General features: G+C 36.1%; 1 long non-coding RNA gene across 2 annotated transcripts in view; it reads right to left on the bottom strand.

The window, feature by feature from the left end:
- LOC108585610 overlaps positions 1 to 25,091 on the bottom strand; it is a 234,858-nt gene that overhangs the window by 175,838 nt on the left and 33,929 nt on the right. For both annotated transcript variants that reach the window (XR_001902186.3, XR_004184427.1), the window contains exons 2-3: positions 6,366 to 6,442; positions 4,559 to 4,618 (exon numbers count right to left, since the gene is read on the bottom strand). This is a non-coding gene — a long non-coding RNA (uncharacterized LOC108585610). The remainder of the gene's footprint in view (positions 1 to 4,558; positions 4,619 to 6,365; positions 6,443 to 25,091) is intronic.

Below are 25,091 nucleotides of genomic sequence, written 5' to 3' on the forward strand. Positions count from 1 at the left end.
GGATTCATTATAATCTAAATTTTGAATATCAAACATAAAGAAAAAATCTTGAAAGTAGCTACAGAAAAAAAAACTATGACACACAATGGAATGATGATTTTAATTACCCTAGGTTTCTCATCAGAAAGAATTGGGGGCCAGAATACAGTGGGAAAACATCTTTAAACTGCTGGATAAAAGTCAACCCAGAATTCCATATTCTGTAAAAATGTCCGTCAAAAATGGAGAAAGGATGACATTCTCAAATGAACGAAAAAAAAACTAATGAAATCTATCCACAGCAGATATTATCTACAAGAAATGATAGAATAAGATTCTTCAAATTGAAGGGGAATAATACCACAAGACTATTGGACTCTTTAGAAATAAAGAACAACAGAAATGATAAATATGTGCATAAATTAAATGATTATATTTTTCTTTTAAGTTCTGCTGAAAGCAAAAATTATAACACTCTGTTCTGGATTTTCAATGTATGGAGATGTTATATGATATTTTACCATGAAGGACAAACAGGTTAAAGAGCTATATGGTTGCAAGTTTTCTATATTTAACATAAAGTGGTATAATATTAGCCATATTAGACTATGAAAAGTGAGGTATTTATATTGTAATACCTAAAGCAATCACTGAAAAATAATATGAAGATGTATAGCCAAAAATTCAATGTTCAAATAATCCATAAGAAGGTAGGAAGAAGTGGGGTGGGGGAAAATAGCTGAAAAACAGAAAATTCAGGGGATAGAGAACAAATAAAATAGTAGACTTAAATCCTGTCATTTCAATAATTGTATTAAAAGTTAATGGTCTACTTCCAAAAAATAGCATAGGAGGAATCACTTCCCAACTCATTCTATGAGGGCAGTATTACACGGATACCAAAACCAGACAGTGAAATGAGACTTAAAGCTATAGGAAATAAAATAAATTTCAATTTACATATTTGATTAGAAATAAAATGTTATGCATAGAAGTATATGCCCATAATAACACATATCAATAATATTATAATAGGATGTTTTATCCTACTCATTCCTGGATTCATTTTTATCCTAAAGAGTATGGTAGAATCTTAGGAGAGAAATTGAATGAAAATATAAATTTTAGAAGAAAAAGAAACAATGTAAAATTATTGTCAAGGAAGAACTTGCTCTTTTATAATTAGATAATAGCAGGTCAAATTACAATCATATTTAGATTCTACTGGACACATTTTAAAAAGCGTTTTAACAGTTTCTTTAAAAATATCAGTACTTACCATACTCCAGAAATTACATTCTTTGTAACTATTAAAGTTAGAATGATAAATTGTAGATAATAACTTGAAAATTTATGATGAGGTTTACAGATTTTGAAAATCATTTTGAGGTTATTCAAATAAAAGAATTTGAAGACTACCAGAAGACAGAAGATTATGACAGCTAAGCTATGAAGCATAGAGCTCTGTGGTAGAAGGATACCACAGAGGAGAAAAAGAAAAATCTTCCTCTTTTGAACGTGCAAAGAATGTGAAACAGCCAGCCATATCCCGACTTCCCTGTCTCTGGCACTGTTGTTACTCTTCAGAGGAAGGTAGGTTAGATATCTGCAGTGGGTGGGGCTATCTCTCCCGGTCTCACCAACTGGTCCTCTGGGAAGTGACTCCTCCCCTCTGCCAGGAGCTTGACTGAATCCTCTCCCTCCTACACACACACAACCCACCCAGCAACATCTCAGCAAGGGCGTGGGCAGAGAAGCACAGAAATTTGATAAACCTGAGATTCTGAGTATTATCTGAAACCATTTGATAATTCCATAGAATTGTTCTAAATGTATACCTTTTTTGTACTTTTTATTCTATTGGATTTGTTTGAGCGATGTAACAGTTTTCTTTTAAAATATCAGTAATTATAACCAAAAGTACATCTTTTGCAACAATATAAAATTATGATTTTTAAAAATGTAGATATTAACTTCAAAATGTATGAGGGAGTACTTAAGATTTCTCCCCATGGGCAAGGGTTCAGAAAAACAAAAGAAAGAATATACATGTTTACATGTTTTTCTGCACATTTAAACACATTTCAAGTAACACCTGCAACCTTAGTACCTAAGAATTTTCCAGGAAGAATTAGAAACTATGTAAAATGAAAAACTGACTGGTTACATCAAAAACACCCCTCCCTTTACTAAAACATCACAGCTGGCTGGGCACAGTGACTCATGCCTATAATCCCAGCAATTTAGGAGATCAAGGTGGGTGGATCATCTGAGGTCAGGAGTTCCAGACTAGCCTGGTCAACATGGCAGAACCCCATCTCTACTAAAAATGCAAAAATTAGCTGTGCATGATGTTACACGCCTGTAATCCCAGCTACATGGGAGGCTGAGGCAGCAGAATCACTTGAACGCAGGAGTGGAGGTTGCAGTGAGCCGAGATCGCACCACTGCACTCCAGCCTGGGTGACAGAGTGAGACTCTGTGTTAAAAAATAATAATAAAAATAGTAAAATAACAGTTCCTGAGTGGCTCTGTTTCCATGACCTTGGTCAGAACACATTCTCTTTGGACAGCAACATCTAGAGTATTATTCAAGAGGAATATAGCATTTAGGGTAGAAGACTAATTCCTATAAAGGAAAAATAAACACTTGGCCCTACACTTTCTGTAATTCTCCCTAAAAGTAACACAATATCAAAATACTTTCTTCCAAGAAAATGAGGAAAATGTAATTAATTGTTTAGCTACATACACTGTAAAACATAAAATATAGTTATGTTTGGTTTTTGACTATGTTTTATGTGGAGAATTTTCCTTCAAGAAAAAATAAAACACAAAGAGTGACAGACAAGAAACATCATCTCCAGTAGTTATCTGACCCACAGCAGGCACTGTCCCTCCAAACACACGATGCTTCTTGTGCTGGGTGTGGTAAACGAGCACATGAACCATGCAACCTCCTTTTGGTGCACTTTTCTGCAGTCAGAGTACATGCCTTGGGCTGGGACTCCAGACATGATGAAGTTCCCCCAGCACTTGTACAATAACTGAAAGGTGGAACTGAGAGTAAGGCTGTACCTCCATGGCTGCTCTTGGTCTTCCAGATCATGGCTGTTCCCTGATCATGACACCTGTACTGATCATAGGAAAGGCAGTAGCTCTTTTGACAGCCTAGTTCTGTGATATACATTCAAAGTGGTCTCTGAAAGGTTAATTTTCTGTTTCCTCTATTTTCCCCCTGATTCTATAATCAATTTAGTGATCATAATTACTGTAATTAATCCTTTCTCTTAACTAGTTGGAGTGGTTTCTGACTGATACACTGCTGATGGCCTGGACCACCTGGCACAGGCTGCTAATCACAGAGTACTTTCCAGGTTCCATTCTCCAGATGGTAGGTTAATAGTGTAGGCTGCATCGGAACTCTGTATACTCAGCCTCAGTCTTTCTCATCAACAGCCCAAGGACCTCAGTATTCCCTTCTCAAGAGTAGCAAGTAACTGACTTTCCCGTTTATACCTAGTGCTAGCTCAGAGCTCCTAATGTTCCAGTCTGTCTCTGCCAAGCTAGTTTGGAGCTTCAAACAGGAGTCATCTTTGGTCTACATTGTCTTACATTCCTATACCCATCTGTCTGAATCACCTTACTATGTACATCTCAATTAAATGTCTCTTTTCTTCCTGGAAACTAGACTATATGGAAATTATTTAGTTAATTCATTACATTTCCTGTTCTGTTCATTTAGACTACAGCAGTAACATCTCATATCTCTTTCTAAAAAGAAAATTTGAAAACCAAGTTTTTATGTAGTTCATTCCCTTTCTGAATTTCAAACAAGGATTCTGTGCAGGTGTCACAGCTTACCGATTTTCTATCTCTAATTCCCTCCTCTTCTGAAAAATTGAAGGCGCCTGTTTGCTTTAAATAGTAATTTTATCAACACACACAGGCCAGTAAAATTATTTTAATTTAGGCTGTTTGATAGAGTGCACAAGGCTCCCAAGAGGAAACAAATACATTTTGCCTCCCCAAAACTTACTTCCATCCATAAGTAATCAAATGTAAATTATTTTAAACCTGCATGCACTTGAAACTGCATCCATCAGAAGGTATTAGTCCTGTAATAAGGTCCTTAAACCACGTCTGTAATTTTCCTAGATCTGCGTATTTACCTGGTAGTATCTGGACTTCTTTCTAACCTATTAAATTCTTCTGTGTTGTTATTTCCAAATAGCTTCATCCCCAAACATGTCTGTCATGTATTATCACCTGTTTGTTGTGTATTGTTACTATAAATAGATCCTACTGCATAGGTCTACTTCATGTCCTCTACTTCCTGGCCATACAATCACTACCTTCTGTGAGCTCATGGTCACGTGCCTTTCGTGTTCTGTGCCCCTTTAAATACCAAGGCTGCCTTCCTGTGAGGGATATGGGAGGACGGCAAGGACACTGGAGGACGCTGGAGTTGAGCAGATCGCCTGTCAAATCCCAGTGTGAGTCAAGTGACACTGAGCAACTGATTGAACTGTTTGAGTCTTCGTTCCCTCATCTTTAAAATGGGATTTATAATACTTACCTTATTATGTTGTCAGAAAAAACAAATGAGATAATTTATGTAGAACACCTGGCTCAGCACCTGGTAACATAAAAGGTAAAAGGATGAGTCTTTTGAAATGTAATTCTCCAGATGTGGTTTTATAACTCAGCCTATTGCTCATGACTAATAGAGGATTTGTGTAGAACCCCTAGAGGCACTTCCCCAGATGCCGTATGATTCATTTCTGAAAACAGTCATCAAAAACTTTGTTTTAATTTTAGGAAGTGTGCTGTAGACTGACTGAAATTTAATGTCATAATTATGCAGGTAGCAGAGGTGCCACTGGGCCTTCCTCTGGCCTCCCTCTGCCTCCTGCCATTCTCAGTCACTTCATCTGCTTTCTCACAGATCATTCCTCTAGCAATATTTCTCTCCAGGCCCATTCAGGACAGAAAGTAATTATTCTGTCTTGGCCTTTGTACTAAACACTTTCTTCCCAATTCCAACCTCAAAGTGCCCAATTCTGTGAATACATTGTTCTCCATAGTAGTATTCTTCAAACAAATCTTATGTTTGTGTTAAACTCTCAAAAGCAAGTGACCTGCCCAAAATCACTAAATGAATGTAAACACGTAAACAGAAATTCAGTCATTTCAGTCGGTTTGGGAATTTGGGCTGTTTCCCTATAATTTCGTTCTGTAACTCAGGCTGGGGATCCAGGACAAGGGGTGCAATGCTTCTAACTCACACAGGAAATCTGAAAGTTGTTTGTCTGCTTTCATCAATCACTAGGGTTTAAAGCAAGACCCATCATCTGTAGGACTTGGTGAAGTAAATGTACATGTATAATTGATACAGGGTAGAATTCAACTTTTGTCTCTAAACAAGAGATTGCACTTTCTATTTGGTCAGCTGTAGATCAAATGTTATTAAAGTGCAGAGGTTACATACCAAATTTAATTTGCTTCCACAAGGAGATCCTCACAGGAAGAATTATACTCAACTACTAAACATACTGTACTGACAAATTTAAATAACTTGCTGTATTTTGGTATTCTTCCTAGGAGAGTATTGACAGTAAATGTTTTTCAAAATTTGTTTTCAACAACTGCATTTTTGTGAGAAATTTATACCAAAGCAAATATAAAAAGGAAAACTCAACACTGATCTTCACATTATTAAGACAAAATTTTATGATATGAAAAATTCTGAATAAAATTAAAATTGTCCATAACCCAACCATTCAAATATTTTTATTAATCATTAACATTTTGATGTATTTTCTTCCATTCTTTTTTCTCTGCTCAATTTTGAAAACATTTGCAATAAAATAACCATTTAATTTTATATCCTGGTTTTCTTCGAATTTATCATTATAATCTGAACACTCTTCATGTTATTAAAAACTTTCTATAAATATCATTTCAATAATTCCAATATATTATATGAATATACATAGTTTATTTAACCATGATCAGTTAGAATACTTTAAACATTTTCATTTGTATGTAATATTTTGTACATTCAAATTTAACAAAATTTCTGATTACTCCCGCAGTATAGAAAAGTTAAATTGCTAGGTCAAAGTGCTTTAACAGTTTACCATTCTTGATGTTATAGCTTCATGATTAAGTGCATGAATTTTTAAAGTCAGATATACCCTATATGGAATCCCGAATCCACCAAAATTATGAGATTTATGTTCTTAGGTATATTACTTATCCTCTCTGAGGCTCTATGTCTTCATCTGCAAATCAGGGGATAATAATTCATGTGGCACAGTCCTAGGAGTATTAAATGATATAATAATGTTCATTAGACATAGTGGTTAAAAGCTTGAACCTACCTGGTTTGAATTCTAGTCTGATCATAGAGTAGTTGCATAATCTGGGCTAATCTTTTTATGCTTCAGGTTCCTCATCTCTAGAACAGAAGAAATAATGCCTAATTCCTAGGATTATTGCAAGGCAAAAATAAGTTAATACATGTAAACTAAGAGCCTGGAAGATAGAAAGCCCTTGATAAATATTACTGCTGCTGTTGCTAGAGAGAGGATTCTGTCCAGTCCTCTCAAGTGGTAAGTTCTCCACTACTACAATAAATATTTACTATAAATTACTTTCTAGAAAGATTGAACATACTTCCTTGCAACCAATATTAAAATGTACACATGCTTTATCCATTCAGCATAACAACAAGACAAAAGAAATTAGCAATTTGAGGGATCATATAACCGAACTTGCCTGTTATGCTTAGCATAATAGGATCATTTGATTTTAGAAGAGTACCTGAGAGTTCTTCCTATCCAACCCAATCATTTTATTGTGTTTGATTATCCTCCTCAAAGAGTGATGAGACAGCCAAGTTTCTTAAATTCAAACACATAAACTGTACATTTTTCAAAGCTATTTTCCTCTTTCCCCAGGTTTATTCTTCTCACCTCAATAGTGGCACCATCTATTGGACACAATACTACCTGCCCAGCTGAGCTCCTATGGATGTCTAGGTCATTGGGATCAGTCACTGAACAGTCATTTATTGTTTATCTAGTGTGTACAGTTTCTTAAGTGTGATAGAATAAAGTATCTTTCATGGCTATATGTTGTAAGAACATTTTTGAAACATTCACTGATGTCCCCTCTCATCAATACTTCACTTCTCCCTTTATCCTCCCTAACTCACCCACTGTATTAGTCTGTTTTCACACTCCTATAAAGATACTACCCAAGACTGGTTAATTTATAAAGGAAAGAGGTTTAATTGACTCACAGTTTTGCATGGTTGCAGAGACCTCAGGAAACTTACAATCTTGGTAAAAGTGAAGGGGAAGCAAGGCATGGTGGCAGGCAAGAAAGAGCAAGGATATGTCACACTTTAAAACCATCAGCTCTCATGAGAACTCTCTCACTATTAAGAGAATAGCATGGGGGAAACTGCCCCATGATACAGTCACCTCCCATCAGGTCCCTCCCTCAACATCTGGGAACGACAATTCAATATGAGATTTGGGTGGGGACACAAAGCCAAACCATATCACCCACCCTTCAATCAGTCAAGCAAGCATCTGAAACATGGCGTATGATTGCCTCAGAGAAATGATCTAAGAGCAGAAAGAAAAAAATAGTCCTTTTCTGACTTCTGTGTTTCTATAACCTAGGCTCTTACAGTATACATCACAGATTTGAGAGAAAACATAATGAATAAAACCAACGCTTCCTCTTTTTATGCCCCCCTCGAGGTTTCCTACTCTTGAACAAAGTGGTATAGTCAGAGGAAAACCAAGGAGAGATAAAAATAGTGTTTCCCAAAGAGAGGGCCCCATACAGGCTTTTCAGGCTAGTTCAAATAAAGGAAATTTCTGAGATCCAAAGGAAGAGAAGGAAAAGAGGACATATTGAGGGAGTACACTAGAGCACAAGAAACCCTTTGTGGGTAATGGATATGTTCATTGTCTTTATTGTAGTGACGGTTGCATGGGTATAGACATACATCAGAAAATATCAAATTGTACCTTTAAATATATGTAGTTTATTAGACATTTCTCAAAAGAAGACATACATGTGGCCAATAAATATATTTTTTAAATGCTCAACATCACTAATCACCAGAGAATGCAAATCAAAACACAATGAGATACCATCTCACATGAGTATGAGTGACTATTACTAAAAAGTCAGAAAATAACAGATGTTGGTGAGGTTGCAGAGAAAAGGCAACATTTATACACTGTTTTCAGGAATGCAAATTAGTTCAGCCACTGCGGAAAGCAGTTCAGAGATATCTAAAAGAACTTAAAGAAGAGCTGCCATTCAACCCAACAATCTCAATATTACGTATATAACGAAAGGAAAATAAATTGTTCCACCAAAACATACTTGCACTCATACGCTCATCACAGCATTATTCACAAAAGCAAAGACATGGAATCAATGCAGATGTCCATCAATGGTAGACTGGATAAAGAAAGCGTGGTACATATATATCATGGAATACTATGCAGCCATAATATAGGAGAAAATCATGTCCTTTGCAGCAACATCAATGCAGCTGGAGGCCATTACCCTAAGCAAATTAATGCAGGAACAGAAAACCAAACACTGCATGTTCTCACTTATAAGTGGCCACTAAACATTGCGTACCCATGGACATCAAGATGGAAACAATAGACACTGGGACTACTCGAGGAGGTGGGAGAAGGGGGAGAATGTTGAAAAAACATCTCTTGGGTACTATGCTCGCTACCTGGGTGATGGAATCATTCATAGCCCAAACCTCAGTGACATGCAATTCACCCATGTAAAAAAACTGCCTATGTACCCCCTGAATCTAAAATAAAAGTTGAAAAATATACTATATATAGTTTATTGCTTATCAATAATACTTCAATAACATTGATGAGAGAGGAAGAGACAGACAAAAAGAAAGAGAGAGAGAAAGAGATCTGTTCACCAAGTTCCATATAGAATCCCAGGGAGGATGCAGAGAAAAAAAAATGGCTGCCTGGTGTGTCCAGGCAGATAGGGTCATAGGAGCCTGTGAGTTTCAAATACCTCTTGGAAGTAGAAGAGACACAGAATGAGCATTTTGTATCCAGAAGTGATGCAGAAGCAGCAAAGAAAGGTACCTGATGTTCTGGGGTCATGTGGCCAAGAACAAAGATGTCTCCAGCCCAGCATGAGGTCAATTGACCAAGCAGCTGATTGGGAAAAGGCTATTTTAGCAGATGCCCATGTAGCCAGATGACAGCAGGGATCTGAAATACACCCCTTTCCCACTCTACTCCCTAGTTTTGGCTCTAGTTAAACTCTTTGGAACTTTGACACAACCCCACAGAATGGAGGAAGAGGGAGAAGGAGAAATCTCTTAATTCACTGACATTTAGTTTCTGCTACCCTGGTGGAATAAGGCTTGAAATAGAAATTGGGTACATACAGATGAAGAGGATGACATTTCTTGTTTATCTTGATTCCAAATTCTATGATTCAGTAATGAGACACAGCCCCTATTTTCACAGAGCAATATTCTAATTTAGGAGACTCTAAGTTAGAATCTAAGATCCACATGAGTAGATACCATGACTACATTGCACATCTATCATCTAGTTTGATACCTGGCACATAATTGTGCTTAAATATGTATTTGTGGATGCATGGGTGGATGAATGGAGAGAACTCAAGCACACAATAAATAGTACTAATCGCTCAAGGAGTACCTGATAAGTACAAAATGAGAGGTTTTAGAAGTGTAATAAGGAGAGACTGCTAAGGGCTGGAGTCACCATTGATTACTTCGCTGGAGGAGAAAGAGCTTGAGGTGGTCCTGGAAGGCGAAGAATTTGTTCAATAAAGAGACAGGGTGAGTGGAAAAAGTGGACAGGAAAGGGAGGGTACAGGGAGAACAAAGGATTTGAAACTCAGACTGAAGTAATTTTGCTGCCAATTCAGTGTTCTTTCTCCTATACTCTTTTCTAAACATAGTATCTGGCACAGGATCTGCTGACAATATTTGATGGATGGAGAGAAGGAAGAAGAGGACTAAACATATATTTTTTAAAGAATTTTTAAAACTGGGCCTGAATCTTGAAATTTTGTCTCTACCTAAAGTTTAGATTTAATGAAAAAGATGGCTTTTAAAAAGCTTGTATCCGAAAAGCAAAGTAGATATTTATCGTTGTGGGGAGGGGCGTTTACCATATTTGGAATTGTGTTGAAGCACTCTTAGATGGTTTTTTCATCCCTGGAATTCATGCCATTCAAGGATTTATTTTGTAAACTGTTTCTAACTCCACCCACCTAAAAAGAACTAAGTTTACATTATTATTTCTATTTCCTGCCCTGCAATAATAATTAACTTGCATTTATAGTTTATCAACCTCTTACATAACGTTATCTCATTTATTCTTCACAAAAGAGACCTCCGAAGTAAACATTGTTATCTCCATTTTTAGACATGTAGAACTGAGACTCAAGAGGTTTGCTCCCTTGCGTTCATTTGCCAGCCAATAAATGCCAAAACCTAGACCTGTGCCCAGTCCTTTCCTCAACACCACGTTGCCTCACTATTGTCACCTGTGGTTTTTAAAGAATGAGAAAAGATGCAGACACTGCTGAATTGTGTATATATGTCCATGAAAGGCAGGGTATGGTGATGAGTTAGCACAATAAAGGATTTTAACCATGGCATATCATTAGTTGTTCGTTTAAGTAAAAAGAAAATCTTTACTTTTTAGCTGCGAGGGAAACGGGTGTTCTTTGCTCAGCTATTCCATATTCATTACATATATTTGAGGGACCTTCTATATGATCTTCCACAAAGTCTCCCTCCTTTTTTAAGATCTCTCCCTGGAGCCAGAATGCTAGAGAGAATTTTTTATGGAAAAAATAATTAAGCTTTCTCACAGAGCAAATCCCCTAAAGTAATTGATCATAAAGAAAAACTCTAACCCAACCTTTTTCCTACCCAAAAGTACTAATTTAATTTTACAGCAGAACAGCTTCAGGGATCCCAAGAGCCAGATCAGGAAGGAGAGGAGGCCCAACCATTTGATCTTCTTATTCACCCCCTACTGGCACAGGTTTGTTTCGTACTGAGAATTGTTTTGCACTTTGCTGAGTCTGGCTCTAAATATTTCAAATAATAACGCCTAGGCCACTTAGAGTGGAGGAGTCTGTTTTGCTAATTGGTTTTATTCCTTTCTTCCTCATGATTAATGAAAGTTGAGTAATTTTTCAGGGTAGGATTACATGTTAGGTGTCATAAGGCTGTCACAAATGGCCAGGATTTAATACTTTTTGAACTCGAGTACTTATAAATTGCAAATGCTTCTATCCTTTCCCCTTCCTTCACTCTTCCCTTTCTCTCTACTCCTGCTGACATGGTAACCATGTTCACCCACAATGGTTGACAGATAAAAATGTTAATTTGAGAGATTGTGTTGACATCACTCTGGCAAAAAAAAAAAAAAAAAATGTGAAAAGTTGCTGATATATTGTGCTACATATTTTGATGCCTCACAAAGCAGAACTGCATATTTTCTCAAATATATATAATCTGGTTAGCAGGTTTGTTTATTCATCTGATTCAGTTTTATTAAAGGAGATCACCATTGAACAATAAACCCACATTTTGGATGGGGCAGGTTCAGCCCTCTTGCATTCCCACAGCAATCTCCCGATGCTGAGATTCTGACATTTATTTTTGATGCAGTCATGTTAATGCTCCCACAGTGAAACAATCTGTCAAAATGTAAAATCAGTGTCTTATATTGTCAAGTAATTTCATGCGTCCTATCTCTCTGACCGTCCCTCTATACATAATCTCTCCCCTGATTACAGGGCGCTTTCACCTTCTCATGTATTCATTATTTATGTTTGTAAAACTCACCTTTATTTTATTCTTAGAAGAAACCATCATTTGCTTTAATTTTAATCTGAGAAACAGTTTAGCCCCTAAAGGTTATATCATCTATCTGTCAAACAATCATAATAAAAGAGTTTTATAATATTAACCATGATATATGTCCTTTACTTAGTTCTGAGAGGATTGTTAGAGACATCATTGATGATTTCCTGGGTGCTTTGGAACTAAGAATAAGAGAACATATTTTGGAAAGCTGCCAAAAGAAAAGGTGTCCATGCTAGAGATTTTCAAATGTAAAACAAAGACCCATCATGAAGCAGACAAATCAATTTATTAATTGAAAGCGAATGAGTATGGCCATTGAAACTTAATCTTACATGCAGACTATTCAAGATTCACATGAATTCTCGACATTAAGTGAATAGTGCACTTAATATTTTGCTTAGGATGATCAATGGCCCTAAGATGAGTAAGCTTGGCAGACACAAAACTTCCATTTTATGTGATTTGCCTTTGTAGCAGGTTTGAATTTCACTCAGTCACAAAAATCAAATGTGCCTAAAATGTTAATTTCTTTGCATTTTTGCAATTAAGCTTTTCATAACTCATAACTATTTGTGCTACCTCTTCCCAAGTCTTGGTACTGCAGTCATTTCTGGCCTTCAGTTGTCCAGTTATTACTTCTATCACTTCTCTCTTTATCACAGTTGTGTATCCCTGCTCTGGTCTACCCACTCCCTCAGTCACATCAGCACTCACCTCAGTGCTGCAATATGCCAGGTTGTTTCCACACAACTGTGAGGCTGTGTAGACACCTCCATGTATAAACCAATGTTACGCAGGTACAGAAATCAGGAGGGAGAGAACATAATAGGACATGGGGTTAAGAAACCAGATGGTAAAGAGAAAAGCAAGCCACTGTCCACATAACTTGCCAAAATTATTCTCAAAGAACAACTTGAAGGTCCACCAAAACAAATGTGTATATGTGTGTATACAGTCTATAATTTATGAATAAATTTCAAATATTTGTCCTAACCAAGAAATATCCCTTATCCAATTCATATAAAACTCCTCTCATCTTTTGGGGTACTTTTAAAACTAATTTGTCACTCTTCAGCCTCACTAAGCCATCATGCTTGATAATAAAAAGAAAAATGCGGTCCTTACTTTGCAATTGTTCAACTACATATATATTTGTTATTGTCATTTTGCCTCAATCCTGTCCTTCAGAAACACACATGCACATACACAGAAAAAAACCTTAATTCCTAAGGTTATTCTAAAATCAGGGGGAAAAATATAAGCATTTTAAATCTCGCAAAAAATGTAGGCAAAATTGCAAGATCTGCTGGAAAATGCTGGAAAAACTGTAAGAAACATATACACTTAAACTTGTTAATTCCTGTTAGTAAATAAAAATGAATGCAATAAATATTTCAATACAATATAGTATTTGCCCTTAGTAATTTGGATTTTATATTAATTAAAATATTAAGATGATATAGCATTGCTTAGGATAAGCTCAAAGGATTTCCATTAGCTTCTATGCATTTTTAAGGTGGTATGTTACATATTGTCATAACATATGTATATGCCACTATATTTTCCCTGTCTCCTAGTGAGTTTCCAGTTAAAGGGTTATACAGATAGCTTGTACTTTAGACACGCTTTAGGACTCACTATGTAATATTATTAGTATTTCAGTAACATTTCCATATTCCATTTATATTTCTTAAATAGTTTGCATTTCCATACTTTTAAGGATTTATATTCATACCAACTTGAGAATTAACACCCACTGGACGCTAACTATAAGGCCCTGTATGAATATTATCATTATCACTAAAATGTGGGTTTTATCATACAATTTTATCTCTAACAATACAAATTAACACACTTCCTTAGATATTTATAAATGTCTTAATGACTTTTAAATTGAGAGGTATTTCTGAAACATCTAGGGGAAAAAGACAAATGTGTATTAGGTGACAAAATGATTAGAATTCTTGCATCAGCCTCATTACATGAATGTCTGGTTTAAGCATCTCTATACCTGACACACTAATTTAGCTACAATGCAGCAAAACCAGCATTGTGGTAATCGAATATTGATTGTACAGTGTTCAAAGACAAAGAACTTATATTGTTGTACTTTTTATACATGTGTGATATTGCAGCACAATATCATGTCGATAATTTTTACAAAATGAAACCCACTGCCACTGTGCTCAGTGGTGATTTAATTATGAAACAGTCAATCCTCCGATGAAATACTTTATCTTACACAAACCTAAAACATAAGTAATAGTGCTGGTCTCAAAAGACTTTAGTGTAAAAGTATAGTGGAAAAACCCTTCCGAAGTTCACTTAAGTACATTATTTTTCTAATTTTTATGTCCATATTTTTATTCTCATAGTGAGCAATTTGAGAATGCTTTCTCATGGAGATTCTAATCTCACAGGGATCAAGTATTAACACTGTATATTCATTTCCCAATACGAAAAGAAAAGAGTGGTTTTACCAAGGATCCAAAACATGATTTTTAAATGAATTTCTCACATGAAATTATTCTTATGGGTACAGTGCTGATGCCTTTTTAGAAAGAGTTTCGTCATGAATAAAATAATAAAGAGATGTCAGTTTATTTACTTGGAAATGCAAACATTGGACCTAATGAGAATTGTAAATAGCAAACAGAAGGCAATCTTGACATTAAGATCAACAAGTCTTTATTAAAATGTTGTTCAAAGAGAATTAAGCAGCAAGGAATGAGGAATAGGAAATAGTATTTTTACAAATTTGAGAGTGGAAAAGGTCATTAAAATTTATAAACCAACTGCCACCCAATGTGAGTTTCTCCCTTTCCAGCATCCTTGACAGATGTTCACTCAACACCTGCCTGAATATCTTCAGGACAGCTATTTTGTGAAAATGTTATTTCCTGTATCGAAACAAAACTTACTTCTTTGCCTTAAGCTGATCTCCTATACTACTGGTGAGAGTCTACAAGGGTACAACTTTTCTGAAGTTTATTCTGGCAAAACAAACCATACAACTCTAAAATCCATCTATTCCTTGGTCTTATAGTTCTAGTTCCAAAGCTCTACACTAAGGAAATAATCAAAGTTATGTATAAAGAATTTATTTGATTTGTCACTTAGAAAAGTAAAAATTTGGAAACAAACTAATGTTCAAGAATAGAAGATTATTAAAATAAATTATGATAAATTCACACAAAGAAATACATTCAATCATCACAAATTATGTTACAATAATTGTGTGCACAAAATATGTTTTTCATGAAATAAGGTTTATGAAGTGCTTAGTAGAACTTTCTGACACAGAGAAAACAAAAAATAAATATTAAGTATTATTTTTTAAAGTAAGCAGTAAAAAAGCATATTCAATATACCGTTTATAAAAGACTCTTACATTGAGTGTGCATTCCTCTTGCAATCTAAAAACTGTTACTTTAAATACATTTATTTCACTAATATTTGATGAATACTGATTATATGCCTGATGTCAATGAACAAGGCTTGCATTTCTTTTCTTTCAAAAGGAAAGACAAATATTTAAAGTAAATGACAGGATGCTGTCACCTTTCAATTCTGGACGGTAAGTATGATCATCCTGGATTCTTGTCTTTGTCTTTTAAAGATGAATACTATAATACACATGTAAAACTTTTAGTAATCAATAAAATACTGCATTACAGTAAGTTTATAAAAAGTAATGAACTTTGAGCAAACAATCTTACTCCAACCTAAATGAGTGCATATGTTCACCAAAGGACACACTGAAGAATGTTTATTGCACCTTTATTCATAATAGCACAAAACTAGAACCAATTAAAGTATCCATTAACTGTAGAATGGATAAATAAATTGTGGCATTTTTAAAAAGCTTTAGTGAAATATAATTTATATGCCATAATATTCACCCAATTTAAAATGTGCAACTCAATGATTTTTAGAAAATTTACTAAGTTGTGCAACCATCACTGTAGCCTAGTTTTAGAAAAATTTCATTACTTTGATAAGATCCCTCATGTTCCTTTACAGTTCCTTTTCTCACCCTGAGCCCCAGGCAACCACTAATTTATTTTCTGTTTCTACAGATTTGCTTAATTGTGTTATATTCTTACAAAAAGTAAATTGTGTTATATTTTTTATAAAGCAAAAATTACAGCTACACTCAACAACAATAATGAATCTCTCAGACAAAATATTGAACATAAGTAGCCAAGCCAAAAAAATGCATATGCTATATGATTCCATTTGTAGAAATTTAAGAACAGACAAACACCAATTCATGATGATAAACATCACAACAGTGGTTATCACTGGGAAGGATACTGACCAAAGGGGAAAAGAGAGAGATTTCTGAAGGTCTAGAAATATTCTGTATGTTCACCTGTGTGGTGCTTATTTGGACACATACACATGTAAAAATTAATAAACTGGTACTGCTGAAATTTTTGTATTTTATGGTTCAATGAAAATTTTAACATCAATTGCTTTATGTCCTTGCTTATGTCATCATTCTTCTCCTCCTCTTTCACTTCTGTTTCTAACATCATCTTGCCAAGTTGAATGTGAATTTTTCTGAAAAATGCTACTAAAGTCATATGTTATTTTGTTAAAAGGGTGGGAAAATGACAAATCAAATGTCAAACTCATCTTCTTACCTCTCCATTGTCTACATTTCTGAAGGATATAATGGATTTCTATGATAATGGATATCTCGTGAGAAGAGGAAATGGGTTTATTGGAGAAAAAAGCAATAGCAAAAATTAGAATAAAACTGAAAATAGGAATACAGACAGCACCACAACCAAACTGTTTCTTAAGGAAAGAAAGAAGGAGGAAAGAATGAATGTCATCCAAGCCATTCAATTATTTAAATTTTTGTATGCCTTTTTAAAAGTGTGCAATGTATCATGTACGAAGATAACAAAATGGAAGGATTTTTCTTTTTGAGAGCTACATTTAACATCTTAAAGGGGTAACACATAACCTGCTTAGTTTTTAAAAGACTATCGTTTGAATATTTTCACCTATCTGGTATTCACAAGTCAGCAATGTAATCAGCAGTGACACCTGTGTTTACTGTGCCCTATATAGTATGCTGCAACAGCAAGTCAATCATGATAACAGCAGTACAACGCCCCCCTAAACACATTGTTTAAAGACAGGCAACGACACCATCTATTACACAGCCATATTCTCTGGGGAATTTCAGCCATTTGAAGCCATTTAATCAATCCCTATCACACACCTTTGTTTGATAGTGTGCAGCTTAAATAGCCACTGTTCATTTGCAGGAACTATAGGAGAGCGTTGTTTAGTGACTTACCAAAGTTAACTAGTATCACTCCAATATCATTCTTTTTTTTTTTTTTTTTTTAATTTATTTATTATTATTATACTTTAAGTTGTAGGGTACATGTGCATAACATGCAGGTTTGTTACATATGTATACTTGTGCTATGTTAGTCTGCTGCACCCATCAACTCAAGTCATTTACTGTATAACTCCTAATGCAATCCTCCCTCCCTCCTGGGCTGATAGGCCCTGGTGTGTGATGTTCCCTTCCCGAGTCCAAGTGGGATCTCTGTTGTTCCCAGCTCAACCCCAAAGGAGGAGAACACACGCGTGTTTGGTTTTCTGTTCTTTGGGTGGATAGTTTGCTAAGAACATTGGTTTCCAGCTGCATCCATGTCCCTACAAAGGACACAAACTCATCCTTTTTATGGCTGCATAGTATTCCATGGTGTATATGTGCCACATTTTCTTTTAATCCAATCTGTCACTGATGGACACATTTGCTGATTCCAAGTCCTCTTTGCTATTAGAATAGTGCTGCAATAAACATATAATGGTGCATGTGTCTTTATAGCAGTATAATTCTATAATCCTTTGGGTATATCCCTGTGTAATGGGATGGTTGGCTCATATGGTACACTCCAGTTCTAGATCCTTGAGGAATCGCCATACTGCTCTCCATAATGGTTGAACTAGTTTACAATCTCATAACAGTGTAAAAGTGTTCCTATTTCCACATCCTCTCCAGCACCTGCTGTTTCCTTGACTTTTTAATGATCGCCATTCTAACTGGTGTGAGATGGTATCTCATTGTGGTTTTGATTTGCATTTCTCTGATGGCCAGTGATGATGAGCATTTTTCATGTCTGTTACTGTGGGCTGAATGTCCTCTTTGAGAAATGTCTGTTCATATCCTTTGCCCACTTTTGATGGGGTTGTTTTTATTTTTTTTCTTGTAAATTTGTTGGAGTTCTTTGTGGTGGTTCTGGATATTAGCCCCCTTGTCAGAGAGTATCGCAAAAATTTCTTCTCCCATTCTGTAGGTTGCCTGTTCACCTGGATGGTAGTTTCTTTGCCATGTGCAGAAGCTCTTTAGTTTAATTAGATCCCATTTGTCAATTTTAGCTTTTGCTGCCGCTGTTTTGGTGTTTTAGACACACAGCTCCTTGCCCATGCCCATGTCCTGAAATTTGGTACTACCTAGGTTTTCCTCTAGGATTTTTATGGTATTAGGTCTAATATTTAAGTTCTAATCCATCTTGAATTAATTTCGTGATAAGGAGTAAGGAAAGGATCCAGTTTCAGCTTGATTGATGGCTAGCCAATTTTCCCAGCACTATTTATTAAATAGGGAATCCTTTCCCCATTTCTTTGTTTTTCTCTAGGTTTGTCAAAGATCAGGATGGCTGTAGATGTGTGTATTATTTCGAGGACTCTGTTCTGTTCCATTGGTCTATATTCTGTTTCTTGGTACCAGTACCATGCTGTTTTGCTACTGTAGCCTTGTAGTATAGTTTTCTGAAGTCAGGTATGGATGCCTCCAGCTTTGTTCTTTGACTTAGGATTGTCTTGGAGATGCAGGCTCTTTTTGTCTCCATATGAACTTTGAAGCAGTTTTTCCAATTCTGTGAAGAAACTCATTGGTATTTGATGGGGATGGCATTGAATCTATAAATTACCTTGGGCAGTATGGCCATTTTCTATATTGATTCTTCCTATCCATGAGCATGGTATGTTCTTCCACTTGTTTGTGTCCCTTTTATTTCACTGAGCAGTGGGTTTGTAGTTCTCTTGAAGAGGTCCTTACACTTTGTAAGTTGGATTCCTAGGTATTTGATTCTCTTTGGCTAAATTGTGAATGGGGCTCATTCCTGATTTGGCTCCTTGTGTTTGTCTGTTATTGGTGTATAGAATGCTTTGTGGGATTTTTGCACATTAATTTTGTATCCCGAGACTTTGCTGAAGTTTCTATCATTTAAGGAGATTTTGGGCTGAGACAATGGGGTTTTCTAAATATACAATCATGTCATCTGCAAACAGGGATAATTTGACTTCTTCTTTCTCCTAACTGAATACCCCTTGATTTCTCTTGCCTTTAGTTTAATTGCCCTAGCCAGAACTTCCAACACTATGTTGAATAGGGATGGTGAGAGAGGGCATCCCCACTTGTGCCAGTTTCTCAAAGGGAATTTTCCCAGTTTTTGCCCATTCAGTATGATATTGGCTGTGGGTTTGTCATAAATAGCTCTTATTATTTTGAGGTAATGCTCCATCAATACCTAATTTATTGAGTCGCTTTTAGCATGGGCTATGAATTTTGTCAAAAGTCTTTTCTGCATCTATTGAGATAATCATGGTTCTGTCTTTGGTTCTGTTTATATGCTGGATTATGTTTATTGATTTGTGAATGTTGAACCAGCCTTTGCATCCCAGGGATGAAGCTTCCATCTCTGATCATGGTGGATAAGCTTTTTGATGTGTTGCTTAAACCGTTTGCCAGTATTTTTATTGAGGGGATTTTGCATCGATGTTCATCAGGGATATTGGTCTAAAATTCTCTTGTCACCCCATTGATCGCCAGGGTTGATTCGGCTGATCTGGCTGGCTAGGCGGGTGTCCCCTTCCTCCCTCACCGCTCCATGTGCGTCCCTCCCGAAGCTGCGCGCTCGGTCGAAGAGGACGACCATCCCCGCTAGAGGAGGACCGGTCTTCGGTCAAGGGTATACGAGTAGCTGCACTCCCCTGCTAGAACCTCCAATATCATTCTTTAATAATGCAGTCATTTTCAGAATTAGGTAGTCAGTCAGTGACAAATCTAAAAGTAATTCTCAGGACCCTTTTACTAGGAAACCAGAGCATTGTCTTATTGTTCAACCTTATGTTCTTTCACGTTCCATACCTGTTTCCAGATTTATAGCAAAAGTAAAATCTAGCAATCAATCTCTACCCAACAGTAATAATCTTACCATTTCTAAGGCTGTGGCTTTATTGAGGTATTAATCAACAATCATTTAGTAGGAAGTTACGAGAAATAATAATAATTCAATCTAGCTTTTTAAGAAAGAGAAAGAGTTACTTCATTAGATAAGTATGGAATAGTAGAGAGTTTAGTGTTGATTTTAGGGCTCACTAGGTTCAGGTCTCCACTCCTCATCTCTTTCTCTGCTTCTTTGCATGTTAGCCTCAGTCTCTTTTACAAAAGAAAAAAAGAACATAACTTCGTAATTCCAACTAATATTTTCAAAACAGTTTGTCATCCAAAAAAATACGTGACTCTCTCTTCCTCTCCCCCATGGAGTGACATACCAAATTTTAGGAAACTTATCAAGCCAGTTTTGGATCACGGGACTATCCTTGAACAAATCACTAAGACCAAAAGGAGGAACATGTGATCTAACTGGCCATTCTGATCATAAACCTACACATGGAGCAGAGAAAAGAGTGCGTAATAACATATAGCACCACAGGCTACATGAAGTTCAGGAGAGGATATTTCCCAGAAGAAAATCAGTGTGTTGGTTCTGAGAAACAAAGAAATAGTGATCAAGCGAAAGCAATAGATGTCCGCTACTGTCGTCACATGTATGAACTAATTCCATGTACTCAGCAGAGGTTTCCTGGCAAATAGAATGTATATTTCTAGTGTTCTTCAGAACAGCAGTGCAAAATACTATTGCTGTGGGCTTTCAAGAAAACAGAAAGTCATTTGAAAAATTCAAATGTTGGATGGTGGGGCAGGCTGAAGATTACACTTACTGCTTCACAAACAATGCTAGAGATTATAAAATTCCCCTAGGAAGAAGGTAGTCCTCCATTCGTTCTAACCTAACAATACATCTTGGCAACTGACTTGACCTTAAACATGAATATTTTAACTTGGCTACACCAAAATGACAACCAAGAGGTGTAAAAACATGATTTTGCTTTTCTTTTAACCAAGTATTAAGTGAAACAGATGTCTCAGTTACCAACTTTGCCCTGGTGAAGCTGAAGGATGACCTGAGAATGTCCATTCCATCTATTTTGATTGGTCAAAATATGAGAGATGAAAATCTAGAAAGAAATTTGCATAAATATTTCTATAAATATAAACTTGGGATGTCAGTATAAGGCAAAATATTAATGCCAAAGATTATAAAGGAAAGATGAATAGATTCAACTATCACAACGAAAATAATCAAAAAAGTTACAAAAAGGCCGGGCGTGGTGGCTCAAGCCTGTAATCCCAGCACTTTGGGAGGCCGAGGCGGGCGGATCACGAGGTCAGGAGATCGAGACCATCCTGGCTAACACAATGAAACCCCGTCTCTACTAAAAAATACAAAAAACTAGCCGGGCGAGGTGGCGGGTGCCTGTAGTCCCAGCTACTCGGGAGGCTGAGGCAGGAGAATGGCGGGAACCCGGGAGGCGGAGCTTGCAGTGAGCTGAGATCCGGCCACTGTACTCCAGCCTGGGTGACAGAGCGAGACTCGGCCTCAAAAAAAAAAAAAAAAAAAAAAAAAAAAAGTTACAAAAAAAAGGAAAACTATAAAAATATTTGGAGCATATATAAGGGAAAGAGGATTAATATTTTTAATATAAGAAGAGCTTTTACAAATCAATAAGAAAAAGACAAATATAGTAATAGAAAGCTGATTAAGAAATATGTACAGGTGATTGCAAAAGAAGTAAATGAAGAAATACTGTTTATTGGTATGTGAAAAGATGTTCAAATTGATTATTAATCAAATAAATAAAAATCAAAAAATATCTGATTTTACTTAGATTGGCAAATATTAAAACACTTAATAACATCCATGCTGTTAGATGGTTAAATTAGTACAGCCTTTCAGGAAGTCATTTGACATTATGTATGATTTTAAATTTTAAGTGTATATTTTCATTGAACCATCAATCCTGCTTCTGAAACTTAACGCCAAGGGGAAAAAAATAATAACAAACGATGTGAAAAGATTGTGAGTGTGTATAGGTGTGCATGAGAGTGTATGTGTTTGAGTGTATGTTGTATGAAAAGATTTGGGGGTTGTACTATAAATAGTAATAATAAATTATAAGTCCCTAAATGCCTCATAACAAGGAATTGATTAAATTAAAAATTGTTCTCTAAAATGGATCTAGAAATTTTAAATGACGGTTTCTGTGTGGACACTTTAAAGGATGCTTATGTGTTTTAGGTAATGCTGGCCTTTTCTTTGCCTGCCTAAACCAATTTTCAAATACACAAAACTGCAAGATCAAGATTCAGAGCAAATATTTATTGTGTTTCTCATTCTTCTGTTGGGGAGATTTTTTTGAATCTAAATTCTTAGTAGGGGGAATACATTTCTCTCCACCAGCAGAGTTTCATCCCATAGACAAATTCCATGAACTGCCAGGTCACTGCTATTCTCTAAATAAAAATGTTACAAAATAGCAAGTATACGCAATTGTCCTGGACAGAGTACAGAGGACATTCATATTGTGCAGAATATATTATGCTTCTGCTCTATCCTGGTTGTAACTTGTATAAATTACCTTATAAAATAAAATAGTAAAGGCCAAGCTCTGTAAACCAAAGAATCAGTTTATCAACCAAACCTTTCAAAGAAAGGGGTAATGATGGCATGCTAACAACCTGGAAGTCTCCCCAGTAGGCAAGTCTGGCATCTCCAAGGGTCTCCTGGCACATGGGGTCAGAGTTAAAAGGGTGGGGGATCTAGATCACCAAAGAAAATGAATAGTATATTCTCATTTTTATTTTTTAAGTGTATATATGAGAAGTGTGTTAGCAATTATTATAACTGGGTGGTAGGATTGTAGTTAATTTTTATTTTGTCTTCAAATAATTCATAATATTTTAACTTTTTAAAGTTTCATTGAGAGTAGGGGGGCTACTTCACTGATTGAGTCATAGCATTTGTCAAAATGTACCCTTGTCAAAACAACTATAGTTAAAGGCTATATTAGTGTTACCTGTATTTTTTTTTTCAATGAGATGGGGTCTCGCTGTTGCCTAGGCATGTATCAAACTCCTGAGTTCAAGTGATCTGTCCGTCTCAGCCTTCCAAAGTGCTGGGATTACAAGTGTGAGCCACGGCGCCCGACCTAGTATTGCCTGGATTTCTTAAAACAATTATGTTCAATTTTTTTGCACCAACGGACTTATTTGCTCTAGCCCAGAATTTCTCCAACTGTGTTCCATGACATATTGTGTGTGTATGTTTGTGTGTGTGTGTATGTGTATAATGTATCTTTATACACTATATATGTACATTCTATTTACATTCAACACTAGGATAAGTAAGATTAGGTGAATTTCATTGCTTTAAAACTTCTCAGAGTATTAAATATGCTAACACAATACGTATTATTTCTCAAATTTCTTTTGGTCCAAATGTTTTCAAGGAAGCTTCTCACTGTGTTAATGCTCCAAGAAATACAGTTAGACAAGTGTTGTGGTCTATTCTGATCTTCCTAAACTCATAACTCTGTTTACAAACGGGCCCCACTTGTAGGTACAGATCACTTCATTTTCTGTATGTACACTTCACCTTATTTCCTGAGCCAGTCCTCATTAAGCCAAAGATCAGTAACAACTTTTTTTGTATAGTCGAAGAAGGAACTTTTTTTTTAAGTTCTCTTCTTACTGTATCTGTCCTCAGCTTCTGACACACTGGACCTCTGGATCTTTGAAGGGGTCTTATTCGTTGGTTTTTCTCTATTTTCTCAGACATTGTTGTTTAGTTTCCCTTGCAGCTTTTCTTGCACTGTTGTTAACTTCCTCTGTTCGTTTTACTTCTTAAGTGTGGATTTCCCCTGGGGATTCTGTCTGGCGGCCAGTCTTCTGACTCCAAACATTCCCTGGGTGATCTTGTTCTCACCTATTATTTCAATAACCAGTTCTAAAAACTCATGATTCATAAATCATGAAGAATCTTCAGCCCACATCTCCCTTAAGGTTCGATGTTTATAAAAACTGCCTTCCTTAATATCTCCCCTTGGAAGCCCCACAGGCACATCAAACAGTATATCCTACATTGAAAAGTATTTTCATCCCTTCCCCATGTGGCGTTGTTTCCTATATCAGCAAACAATGTCACTCATTCATTCAGCTTCCAGTGGCTTCATTTATTTCTTCCTCCTCACATGCCAAGCCCTGTTAATTATCAATTTCTGTTGATAGTTTCTCCCCATCCCTACAGCCATTATCTTAGTTTTCAATACCTTCAGTTGTCACTGGAATTACTACAGGTCTCCCAAATCATTCCTAGTTCACAGTTAGCACTAAATAAAAATTTGTTGAATAAATAAATGATCTTCCTTTAGCCTTTCCCCTTTCAATCCATTCTTCAAACAGCAACACAATCGTCATACTAAAACTCAAATTAGATCATTTCATCTCATCTTGAAGGGTACTTGGTGCCCTCAGGAAAACGAACAACTGCATTATGCACATCAGTTCTTGAGTTCATTCTCACTCACCTCTTCAGCCTCACTTGTCAAAGTATATCCTCCAGCCAGTAATACTGAACAATGCAGAGTTCCTTAAATAATACCATAATAACTTTTCTTCATTACCCAGTCTTGTCTGTACTTAAGTCTTACTCAGTATTCCAGATCCAACACAAATGTCCCCTTACGAAGCCTTCTGATTTGCCAATATTGGATTAGGTGTCTTTTCTATAAGATTCCACAGGACCATATTCTTTCCCCTACTACTACGTGTACCACACTGAAGTGGTTTTCTGATGACTGGGCTGTAGTAAACTTAAGGTATGCATAATTTATGCATAATCTATGCATCATGCTATATTCAAGAATAGCCCAGGACCTAACACATAGGGGGATACTCAGATTCATCTGTATAATGGGGACATTGTCCTACCAGCTTTACAGGATTGTC

Source organism: Papio anubis, chromosome 6, assembly GCF_008728515.1.
Source record: "Papio anubis isolate 15944 chromosome 6, Panubis1.0, whole genome shotgun sequence".
Classification (NCBI taxonomy): Eukaryota; Metazoa; Chordata; class Mammalia; order Primates; family Cercopithecidae; genus Papio; species Papio anubis.